Source organism: Neopsephotus bourkii, unplaced genomic scaffold (genome assembly GCF_033783945.1).
Source record: "Neopsephotus bourkii isolate Nb327-2 ecotype Australia unplaced genomic scaffold, CSIRO-AGI_Nbou_v1 NB_719, whole genome shotgun sequence".
NCBI lineage: Eukaryota > Metazoa > Chordata > Aves > Psittaciformes > Psittacidae > Neopsephotus > Neopsephotus bourkii.
The window spans coordinates 365,568-378,243 of NW_026901218.1; the positions used below are offsets into that span (position 1 = coordinate 365,568).

At 39.8% G+C, this 12,676-nt stretch overlaps 1 protein-coding gene across 9 annotated transcripts in view; it reads left to right on the forward strand.

The window, feature by feature from the left end:
- The window catches only part of GRM7 (glutamate metabotropic receptor 7), a 295,511-nt gene that overhangs the window by 204,819 nt on the left and 78,016 nt on the right, over positions 1-12,676 (forward strand). The gene's annotated exons all lie outside the window — the stretch shown is intronic.

Below are 12,676 nucleotides of genomic sequence, written 5' to 3' on the forward strand. Positions count from 1 at the left end.
TTGACTGCTCTTTAGCAACAAAGCCTGAATAAAATCAAATTATTTCTGAAGCAAAATGCCAATTGCTACAGGTTTTTCCTCAAAGCTTCCACCCAAGGTTATACCTCTCCCAACATCATCCATTCCTGCTGCTTTATATCCCCTTCCCTGCTTCTGCTGCTGGATTTCCCTTGGAAATAATGTTTTTATGTCTTTTGTGAGATCAAGTAATAATTTGGATTTCCAAGGGTCCAGTCTTTGAGACCGACCACAGTATTTTTGCTCTGCTAGAATTTTGGCTCATTTTGCTCTATACTCTGTCAGTGTTTTTCAACTTTTGATGTTCTATTTAACGAAAACTATATTAACTTGCAATTTACAGTTCTTTTAGCAAAAAAGTTTTAGTAAGTAAATCCTCTTTATGTAAACTACACATCCTGATCCATTAAATGTTAAAGAGAAATTAATGAAGCTTGATTTGTATTCCTGTTGCTGTATTGTTTCTATAAAAAGCACACTTTCCTCACCTTTTTATCCTTATGGCAAGAGGGTTATATTAGTAGTTGAGGTTCTCTCACTAACTTCCTTTCTATTCATTATGGGTCCTAGTTTCACACAGTGGATTAGTATTGCTATAATAGTCCCTGTTTGTATTTTCTTACAATAATAAAGATAATTGCAGAGTCAAGGATTCCATAAAACAATCAACCAGAATAATAGCTGCTATTAAACACATCCCAGGAAAAAAGTACCAAAGGCTACAGTTTGTCTTCAGTCCTTATTGTGAAGGTAACACTTAGGGATACATTTCCCCAATTCTTATTTCTTTAATACTAACACAAGAGGGGAAACAAAAGGATGTTTGGGGAGAGTGCTAATTTTGATTTAGAAAATGCTGAAGTAATGCTGTGTTTTCTGAGACTTGTCATCTTGAGCAGTCTTGTTTAGACCTGTGTGTCTGGATTTCCTCAGTTACAAATGAGAAAAGTTGTTCTGCCATATGATACAGGCCTTAATGGTAGGGACACTCCAGATCTCAAATGCAGTAGGTAAATTAAGTGCAGAAAAGTGATGCAGACCATCATAGGTGAGTAAATGTTTTCTTCTTTTCCAGTGTTCTCATTCAAAGAAGGAGCAAGAATATTTTGCCATTCTGTATCCCTGGAAGTAGTGCTACCATTCAGTCTGTCATTGGTCTGATCTACAGCAGTACTTTGGAGTGAGAGGCAGAAGTAGGAGGGGCATAGGTCTCATTAATCTTGGCTCTACCAGGTTTTTTCATGTAAAATTACAAAATAACTTCTTTTCATGTTTCTCTTTCTATTGCATAAGACATTAGATAGGCTGAAGAGATTCTTAACATATTTGCAAGTCTTAAAATATGCTATATCAGATTGTTTTATTTTTGTTGCTATGTGTTTACAAACCTGTTTCTTAAAATATCCAAGACTGTATATTTCTCTTAATGCTTATTGCTTTTCCACATTTTTGTATCACCTTGGCTTTCTTATGTCTGGCAGAAGTATTAAGTAAAGGCAGTTGTCTGCTCCCTATACACACAGGAGCCAGGCTCTGCTGTCCCTTTAGGACACTGGTATCTGAAAAAGTCTTCTTTACTCCAGTTGACTCACCCTGGATTTACATTTCCGTATCTGTGATCAGAATTTGGTTGATAACCAAGAAAATATCTTACGACTTTTTGCTACAGTGAACTTGAGAACAATATAATCATGACATTTTCTTGCCTGATGTCAAGCAGCTAGCACAGCTTTCTTAGTACCCAATGCATGATTCAGTAACAATTTTGGCTGTATTTCACAGATTGCTAAACAAGGATGAAATGAGCAGATGTCTTATTTTAAATGGCTTGGCCAGTATTCCATGAAAAACTGTTGCAGTGCTTTGTTTTCCCTGCAGTGAAGTTATGATTGCAGAATGCCCACCCACCTCCCATACAAGGTCATGGATGAGCACCCCATGCCTTTCCCTCCCTATGAAGATCTTGTCAAGATCTGTCAGCCTCTTTTCAGCCTTCTGCATGCAAATTTCTTGTACAATATTTATAGTACATGTCCTCCTGCAATTTGAAATGTTTTGTCTTGAATGTTAGGATCAAAAATTTGGCCAGCTGCATCCTTACTGAAATCCTGTATCACAACCCCCGGAGCATGTTGAATAACAAAGATACAGCTAGTGCAATTAGACAGTAAAACCATTGACCACAGTAATATTAACATCTGAAACCAGGACTGTATTTTACTATGCTAGTGTTGAGGGTACACTCGTATTACAAGGCAGTTACATCATTATGAGAGCTACTTTGACTGTGTTTAATACGATTCAAAAGCCAAAAGAGTAACTTGCTTTTTGGCGTTGTTTGCTTTGTTTGTTTCCTTTAGCAATAACTAGATCTCTAATGCATGTGTTTAAGCAATAGAAAATAGAGGATGATGGTGTGGCTTAAACATGAAGGCAGAATGGCCAAGAGACACAGTTTCTGCTTTCATGCCTCATGTTTCACTTTGAATTTTAGGCAGGTAATTAGATCTCCATGTTCTGTTTTACCCCATGTGCATCATATATATCCAATAGCAATACCTCCCTTCTTGACATGCATGCCATTGTTAGTCTCTGTAAAGCACTTTGAGGTTGCTCAGTTGGAGGCTGTAGAAGAAGGCAAGGAACTGGCTGATGAGCTCTGATACCTGTCTGGCTTCTATGAGTGCAACTTCTAATGCTTTGAGGTACCTGACAAAAACAGAAATACATCTCTCCTAGAGGAACTGATGTGTGTGAAGGAGAAAGAAATGGATCACTCCTAGAGGAACTGCAGGTTCTCATGGGAAATTTGGTGATACTGCTTCTCTTTCTGTATACAGAGTAAACTCAGCAGGTCCCAGATTTATTGTCATGTTTTCACATCCAAACCCTTGCAAGTATCCCTGAAATGTCAAAGAAATAAACAATCCCTGTGAAACTGTTGAATCTTAGTTTTCCAAGGATTTGTCTTCTTCATATGTCAGCAGCACTCTCCATCATGTTCCCTGTGACTCCTTCCCCATAGTTGTCTCCATAATTTCCCTGCTCCATCCCACACTCCTGTATCATTTGCCATGCAAGTGACAGCCTGTGTTTGAATTACACCCATGCTAACTGGTTGGCTGGCTGGACAAACCAGACAGGTGAGAGAGATGCTCCGTGTCGGGTGGACCTATCTGCTAACTGTCCACTGAGTTTTACTAATCCTGCAGACACAGACTTCAGAAATCTTTGCTGTAGCAAATATGTTTCAAACTGTCCAGCAAGTTCAGGAATTGTTAGGGAGAAAGTTGGTACAGACAGATGGAGAAAGAGACAGAGCATACATATGTTCCGCTTTCTTTAAATGTTCCTCTAGAGTGACAGCAAAACTCAGAAATTCCCAACAGTTACACAAAATGAAAAGTAAAGCTACTCTTGCTGTTAATATTTTTTTGTTAAAAATGTGATTTATGCAAAAGTGCTGCCCACTAAGTGGGCTGTTACTGGATTTGGACAAGAAATACAGCTATCATTGAAGTGAGTAACAGACTTTCATTTGACTGAAAAGACAGAGTTTTTGCCTTTTCTTCCGTCTCTACCCTGTTTTCTGTCTCATATTGACTAGCTATTAGGGGTTGTTAAAGGGCTGAGCTTGTTTAAAGTTTTCAGTTTGAGTGGCTTAGTTGTGATTTGGATGTGTCAGAGCTGTGAGCAGGCTGAAGATACCTCCCTGGGCTCCTGTGTATGGACTCCTACTGCTTTCTGTGATTGGTAACAAGTGAATTGTGGGGTACTGAGATTCTGCATGGTGGACTAGAGTTCTTGACTGAATACTGAGAAGGAAGCTCTCCATGGGAGACATGCTTATTGTGTCAGTTGTGGTGGAGCACCCAGCTGAGATGCAGTGTTCATCTCATACCAGCCCTCCACAACTTGCAGCATGGTGGCGGACATGGTGCCCTGTTTCACTTTCAGGCTTGTCTTTGTGAGTAGTGAAATGGTTACAGGAGACTTATTTGCCATTAGAGAGGGATCTCTTCCTAATATAAGCTAGTGCAGGGTTTTTTTTTCAATTTGATTGTCTAATTAATGCTGTATTTTCTAGCCTATTAGTGTCCGCATAGGGTGCATCATGTTGCTTTAATTACATCGGCATCACCAGCTTGTCAAGCGCGCTCTTCCAGCTCGGGGTTATGGCTCATAAAGGTACTGCTGGGTGCTGATTCAGATCCGATGCTGCACATTTTCAGGATGGTTGAAGAAGGTGTATCCTTGGCTGTGAATGGAAAACATGATGTTATGGGTGGAAAACATGATGTCCCATCCATTATTACCCTGTAGAGATTTCAAGTAGCACTTAGTTAAAACATTTCACTTCCAAAGCATTGGACAGAGTTAACTGTAAGCTTCAGATAAAATATATTTCTAATTAATTTGTTTGCAAACAGAAACAAATATATATTAAAGGTGTCTAAACATACTGTGTGCAGAGATAAACAAAAATCTGTATTGTTTTATAGATGTGCCCTTGAATTGTAAATTGTTTAGTCACATGAGGCAGTGTACAGCTTGAAACATGACTGCCGGTTAAAAGGGGCATTTTGCATGCAGTGTCGGGAAGGCTGGCTACTTAGCAATTCCTTCAGCTTTTATTAATTTCCTCCAGCAATAAATGATATATTGCTGCAATCTTTCTAAACAAGTGCTTAGAAGATTAATATTATTGATAATTATCAATATGGTTGCAGAAACACACAGTTATGTAGCTCTAACTCCCCTTATAAATCTTGGCTCATGTTACACGTCGCAAAGGAAATTGCTGTGTACTTATTAGTAACTCCCTCCTCCTTGGGGAAATAGCTGTATTATGTTGTTTTCTTCACTGTAGGTTTGGACCAGTATTTTAGAGGAGCATGAAAAAAGGAGGGGAAAAATGTCTTGCTTTAAAGCAAGTAACATTCCTGTACCTCAAAGTCTAGTCTTGGAGCAAGTAAGTGCACATAGCTTGAGGCCAGCTTTCACCCTACAGAGGACAGGGAGCCATTGCGACCCTGACACAGGCAGGGGCTGTCACACAGCAAGTCATTGGCAAAGAGAATATTACAACTTCCATGCTGCGATTGCCCATGAATATAAAGATATGAAAGATGTTTGTAACTATCTATGCAATTTACATAGGTCCTGCAGACCTCAACACCTACTGAAACTGTTTGGTCTCAGACTAATCTATTTGCCTACCATAATGTCCTGGGTTTAGCAGTAGCAGTCATTTTTCTCTTTCTTGGTAGCTGGTGCAGTGCTGTGTTTTGACTTTCGGGCTGGGAACAAAGCTGATAAAAATGATGTTTTGGTTTGGCCAAGGACTTTGTGAGCCTCATGCTCTGCCAGGGAGGAAGGGAAGCCGGGAGGAAGCAGAGACAGGACACCTGACCCAAACTGACCAAAGATGTATTCCATACCACAGCACGTCATGCCCAGGAGGGAACTGGGAGAATGGCCCGGAAGGGCTAAGGGGCCTGCAGGGTTGGAGGAGGTATCGGTCGGTGCTTGGTCAGGCTGGGGGGGGGCAAGTTATCGGTCGCCTGGTGATGGGATACTGTATTTCTCTTCCCTTGTTATTTTCTTTATTATTACTATTATTGGTGGTAGCAGCAGTGATTTGTGTTATACCTTAGTTACTAAACTGTTCTTATCTAAACCCGTGGCAGTTGCGTTCTTTCTGATTCTCCTCTCCGTCCCTCCTGGAGTAGGGGAAGGGCAAGAAGAGGGGGGGAGTGGGTGAACAAGTTGTCTGGTTGGGGTTAAACTACGACACATAAACATCTCTCTTAAAGAGTTTGGAGATAAATGTTATGAATAGCAAGTTAATGAAAAGAATAATTAAATCTCTTACCTTATGGGAAGAAAGCTATAGGTACCTGACTTTTGGGAGGAAACATTCAGGATGGCAATTTGATCCAAACAGCTACTCAGTGAAGATTTATGCTTAGGAATATCCTGCCAACAGACAGTATTTTTCTTAATTAATGTGTTCAAATTTATTGCTGTTCATTGGGTTTTGGTTTTATTGTTGGGTTTTGGCTTTGTTTTGGTTTTTTGTTTGTTTTGGTATTTTTTTTCTTTAAAGTATTGCACGTTCAGAGCAGATGCTGAAGCAGATACAAATTTGATATGAATTTGACAGGGATTTCCCCAGTTTCTGTCCGAAGGAGAACAAAAGGACACTTACCTGGCCAACTGTAAGTTTATGCTTCAAATAGCAAGGGATGAGAGAATTTCACCAGAATCACCATACAGTTGTTCAGATGTTTTTAAAATAATGTATTTTGATGTATTTATCAGAAATGTAGAAGGAGATATTTGGCATCTGCCAAGCTAGAAATATTCCATCTTAAATGATTTCACCTTAGTGCAGTTCTGTGTAACTCTAAGTACAGTTATTGATAGCATTATCGATTCCAGCTGCTTTATGCCTGTAATGTATAATCACAACCCTCCTATTTGCAAATATGCATAAAAAGGTGTGTGATTACATGCCTTTACATGTGTATATGTGGATGAATGTCTATCCATGCACCTTAGCAATATATAATCCTGAAGATTTCGGTTGGCTTGCAGCTCAGAATCATGGTTCAAATATTAGATCAAGATAGACAAAAATTGGTATCCATTTCATTTCTCATTTTAGTTATTGTCACATAAATTGGCCCTTGTAGTGTCATTTCCTATTCCTGTTACAGACTGTAATGAGTATCTGGAACAAAGATAATACATCTCTCTTACAACCTGGAGCCTGGAATCTTGTGAGCTGATGCGTTGACAGGAGAAATGCATTATTCAGGTGTTAGTCTCATTAAACAAATTCAGCAGATGAGGTCAGGGTACTAGTTAAAATGAAGATTTTAAGTATTAAGCATGATTAGCGTGTTTTATTTTTGTATGTCAATGCAGAACTTTGAGCTTTCAGCTGCTGAAGCCACTTGTTGAAAATTAGCACCATTTACATTTTTAATGAAATTGGCTAAACCCTTAGATTTCATTAGCTGTATGTTACAGCGCATTGGCTTCCACGGAGATGTAGCTGTATCCAAAAGTAACTCGATTTCTGATAGCTGCAAAAATATGAGTTATTTTAGCAGCTATGCAATGGCATTCCTTATCTTCCCAAGGCACTCTGGAAGTGTTATTCTCCCTAAAATAACTAGTTTTATGGTACATAAAAAAGATCTGGGGTGCTTCCTCAGGCATTTATACCCCACTGAGATGAATTAAACTTCCTCTGTGGCACTGGTACCGACACTGCATCTTCTGCTTCCCTGACCCTGGTGCTGTTCCTCCACCTGCTTTTCAGTCCCGCATCAGACACACATCAACAGTTGCACTCGTGGGGCTGCAGGTGCCTGGCTTTATAGAACTTATTTCATAGCAGAAATGCTGCTGAATGAGAAATCCTTCCAGAAAGGTCTGCAGCCTGTTTGCAAAGCCCACAGCCGTAGCTGGCCATTTCTGAGCTCAGCCTCCATTACACCATATTGAGCACAGCCAAATTGTGTTCACAGTACAGTTATAACATAAAGGTAAATAATTACATCACGCTGTTAGTAAAATACATCCCAATTACATGTTTTGGCCAGTGAGTTACTATGCCCAACATGTCAATAACTATAATGTATATTGTCATAATAGACATTGTTTTGTTCTGTCATTAGATTCAGCAATCTTTCATTGCTCATGTCAACCGTGACTGACATGAACACCTTTAATTATCTTAACTTATGGAATTAACTTTCAGCCAACTGGAAGGGAATTTTTCAAACCACTGGCCCGCTGAATGACCATATGCTAATTCCTTAGTCCTCCATCAGGTCTCTAAAATGTATGCTAACAGGCAGCAGGACTGAAATCATGCAGGTCCTGCTCACAAGCTGTGATTACAGCCTGACTTGGTAAGTGTTCTTGGAATAAACCCAATTTTTTTGGTTTGTAGTACCACAGATGGTTTTGATACATTAGGTTTAGAAACGGCTGCTGTAAATAATTTTTATTCAGATAAGGGCACAACCTCAGAATACATGACAGTAACCACGTGAATCAAGCAGCACAATGACAGAAGAGAGTTAAACAACTCATCGCAAATCATCAGTAAATGCAGATAATCCTGCTAGCACTTATGCTTTCTTTAAAAAAAATGTTAGGTAATGCATGTCATAATCCAGAGAATCTGTGTGTCACCAAGTGTCCTTCAATACATTCATGCTAAACATTTGGCTTGTAATGCCAAATTAGACCAGAAAATCTTGGGAGTATCATGATGCTCTCTGTATTAACACTGGCGTAGATGCAATGGAAAGCTGAAGGGTATGTAACATGGGCACATAGTTGGAATGTGTGCTGTGGCAGCTGGTACCCAGGTGGGAGTCCTGTGCAACTGTTCTGCAGCAAGGCCTTGAATGAAGTGAATCAGAAATCCTGCAAGGGTGGCAATTTTGATAAAGCATTAGGAGGCTTTGCTAAGGTTGAGTATGAGTAGTGGTGACAAAGCCATTAGAAGAGCAATACACATGTGCATGGTCACCACTCTCTGCAAAACTAGAAAATAATCCCCAAAGAGAAGACACAGACCAGTGTGGGCCCCTTTCGTCTGTGTTATTTACCACACTTAAAAGTCATGAAAACTGTGGAGTTTTTAAAAAAAGGAAGGCTATTCACTGGGTTGAGCTTTCTATATAGGCTTTTAGCTATATAAAAGTAGGCAGGCAATAGTTAAATCTTACACCTCACTTTGAAAGCTAGCTCAGACTTGGATTCAAAGACGTGAAATGTCATTTCCTCTTTGTTACTGCCCCATTTTGCCAAGGCAGTAATGTATACTGCGTGAGCTGTACTACCTTAGGCAAAGCAAAGTGAATTAAGCTATATCAGCCTTTGGCAGCTCTGAGCATCGGTATAATTTTCCTCGAGGTCTGAGAATGTCACAAGGTAAAATGTTTGTAGGGATATAAATGCTAAAACAAGCCACGCTGAGAGAATATCTAAGATCTATTACATGTCTTTTCAAAGACAGGAAAAAAACAGAAATGTAAGGAACTCATAAAAGCTATAATGGAAAAAAATTACATAGTAGAAGACTTGGTGACTTAAATTTGCTTCATCTTGTGTTGTTCTTTTTAGTGTCCATGAGCCTACAGGCAGGCAGACTTATGCTCTGAGAGTATCGTAAGAAATAGAAGGCCAAAAAGTAAATCACTGTGTTTTTAAAATAGGTGATGTTTTTGCTCCTGCACATCACTCCGTAAGTCTTTTTTGCAAGACTAATGTATTTTTGTCAGCAAATATACTCAAGAGGAAATACTTGGTGAATATTTTACACATTTTTAACATGTTTGTCTGGTTTGGGCAGGAGTAATAATGTGAGTTTGCATGTTATTGAGCACAAAATACTCTATTTATTTATTTTTTTAATACCTTAAAACAGGAAGATGTTTTTCAATGACAGACGTGCTTTGTGTTTGGAGAAGTCCACCCAGCTACATAGAGAAAAGTTCTGCATATGTGCAGCAGAGCTGTTCTGTTTGCCAAGCAGCTACTCCTCCACTGCTCCAAGGGTAGAAAGCAGGATACACCAAGGCTGTGCATGAAAAATAGTGAGAATCTAAGAAGTATCAGCAACATAGTGATTGCATTTCTACCTCTAGATCAAATGCATTTAAGTTTTGACTTTTCCTTTGCAAAATAAGTGTAATCTTTTGTCCTGGAGGTAGTGTACGGCAGCATGGAGGTTCACATCGAGCAAGCCCAGCAAGGCAGCTTTCAAGACCCCTGTCATGTTTTTTTCTGATGTCTCCTTTCTTATTCACTTCATATTCCCTCTTGCAGTTTGTCTGGTGTGGTAGAAGGTGTTGCTTAATATTCCTGTCTGTGAGTTGCGAATACCTGGAATTCCTCTTCCAGAGGTCCGGATGAAGCTGGGGACCCATGGCTTCATACCATAGGCAGAGCATGTGAAGGATTCTGAGGGCTAGTTGTTAAGCTCTTCTATCAAAATCTTCCAGAGAGTGCAAATCCACAGGGCATCCTGGCACAAAGAGCAAAAAAGGTTTCATTACTGTTCTGGTTTCTGTTAAGATTCTCATGTTTATAGAGGGTTGAGGCATGCTTTCCATGTGCAAAACCTGGAAGTCAGAGTAGCAAGCAGGATTGCAGGCTTTTGAACCATACTTGCCTGAGATTTTATTTCACTAGATCCTCAACAAGTATGGGCTGGATCCTCCAGTCACATCAGTCGTCCAGTGACTAGTAACAGCTGCCAAAATCTTGCTCATCTGTCTCCATTTTTATTTACCAAATTTGCATGTAAATGTTTTTAATGTGAACAGTCCTTAGAGTTTCCAACATTTAAGCAAAGCATAAAGGTTCCTGGCAGAGAACATGTATTGAGTGGGTCACAAGTAATCAGTTTTTAAAAGTTCCTGAATACTGATTTCTATCGAAAATTGACAAGCAGCAAGACTATCATATTGGATATATAGCATGGATTTTAATGGGTCTCAAGCTAATCATTCACATGATAGGCAATAGTGGCCCCAAATAAGCAGCTGCAAAGGGTCTTTAGCCTGCTCTTAAAACAGCCTTTTATTTGCTCTGTTTCCCTTTTTTATTTGTTTCTTCTTCCACTAATCTGAAAATGTACATTTTATATGAAAATGCTGTGTTAAATGATTCCCATGAAACAACCTTGTTTACTTGTTAATTGCACCATTAATGGGGTGGAGGATGGTTTTTTGACCATTAAAAGTAGCATCTGAGCATCTGGCTCCCAGTGGTAGCTATTATTAGATACTTTATTCCATTCTTGCAATGTCTGTCCTTTAGGCTGGCTGGTGAAGGATAGGACAGATTTAAATCTCCCTTTGTAAAAGCAGATCTTGGATCCCTTTTCCTCTCAAAAAATACAACTGGAAAAGGTGGTGGAGGCTTTTCCCCTCGATCACCGTTACATGAGGTTTGAGTTCAGTCAGGACATGGGAGTTTTACGCATGGTCCCCCCCTCAACTGGGAGTAAATCCATCTCCCCACTGCCAGATGTTCCCTGCAAGAGGGGAGTGCACCAGGATGCTCTCCACAATTTTCCTGAATGCATTGCCATGTTTGTGGGAAGGAGTGGGGAGGAAAATTCACTGCACTGGAAGGTGCACAGCTGGGAGTATGTCTTATGGTTAAATATTTAAGGTGCTCATCTGGAGGGAATAAGGTACCAGTTCAAATCCTTTTTTAACCTTTCAAAGAGGTGGAAAGAGATAGTGTGGGGGAAGTTAAGTGTTGTGTTATTATTGCTTTAATGTGCAAAAATGGGATAAGGCACAAAATTCCTCAGGTTTGCAAGGTCAATTACAAAAAAGGCTCTGATTTTTTTTTTTTTTTTTTTTGCATAATTTCAGTGGAATTTCAACTAGACCAGTATCATCATCATTTCAGGTAGGATGTGATTGGAGAGCCAGTATTAATTGAGAGTCTAAAGCCATGGAATGATCTTTCTGTTCAACTTTTGCTGAGGGGGTGGGGGGGGTATTTTGTCTTTACCTGCTGCACTGTGCAGTTCTGCACAGACCAAACCAGCATCCCTTGCAGCTTTGGAGCAGAAGTAGATGCCATCGGCAGCCCTTGGCCACCTCCCCCTGCAGCAACCCACTTCCACAACCACATCACTCTCCTTTTCCTCTCCCACTCAGTATCAGGGAGACGTGTCTACAGTGATGGGAGACTGGCCCCAAGTGAGGGATAATTAAAGTCCCATCAGCCAACCTTAATTTTCTGTGTACCATCTACAGTTCTTTTAGAGACCAATTGACTGAGTAAAACCTGAGCAAGATAATTTAATAGTATTAATAACGCTGCAGCAATCTAATTAGGGCCTAAATGAGTTAGGTCCTGAGTTTCACTTGGAATTTTGTATTTCTTTCATCTTGCTTCCCTGGCCTGCATGTCATTATGCCATGCACGCCAGACATGATGAGAAAATTACTGTACCATTGATGCTGATTCTTCAAAAAGGGAAAACCAGGACCAAATAATTTGACTAGAAAATACTGGTCTTTGAATAAGCTTGGGAATTAGGAGGATAAATAAACTAAAGAATTTTGAGTTGGCAGGCACTTCAAGATAAATGCTGTCCAAATTACACACATGCCGTTTGGTACATCTCTAGTTATTACCCTTTCCATTTTGAAGAACGTATATTGGATTTGGTAGAAGTATTCTTTTTTCCCAGTCCTAAACAACAGGGAAAAAAAACAAACCCCACCAAACATTATTAGATCATAATCAGAGATAAACAAGCATAAGGGGCTAATCCTTTTCTCAAAATTTGGGTAAGGTCAACTCATTCCTGTGCCATGAGAAATAGTTTGGAAAAGAATGTTTACTGAGTTCAGCCACCAGGACTTTATTCATAGCCAGAAGTATGACAGTCCCTGAGTGTCCCTTTGCAGAAGTTTAAATGAGTCGCAGCATTTTGTGGTGTTTCACTGTTTTCTAGCATTATAGATTGAGGTTTCTGGGAGCTTGGCTCACAGAGGGGACAGCAAGCTGGTGTGTAAGCCTACAGGACATTCCTCCTGGTGTCTTTTTTGGATATGCAGATGCTGAGTGCTGAGCAGATGCTGCATCTAGCCCTAAG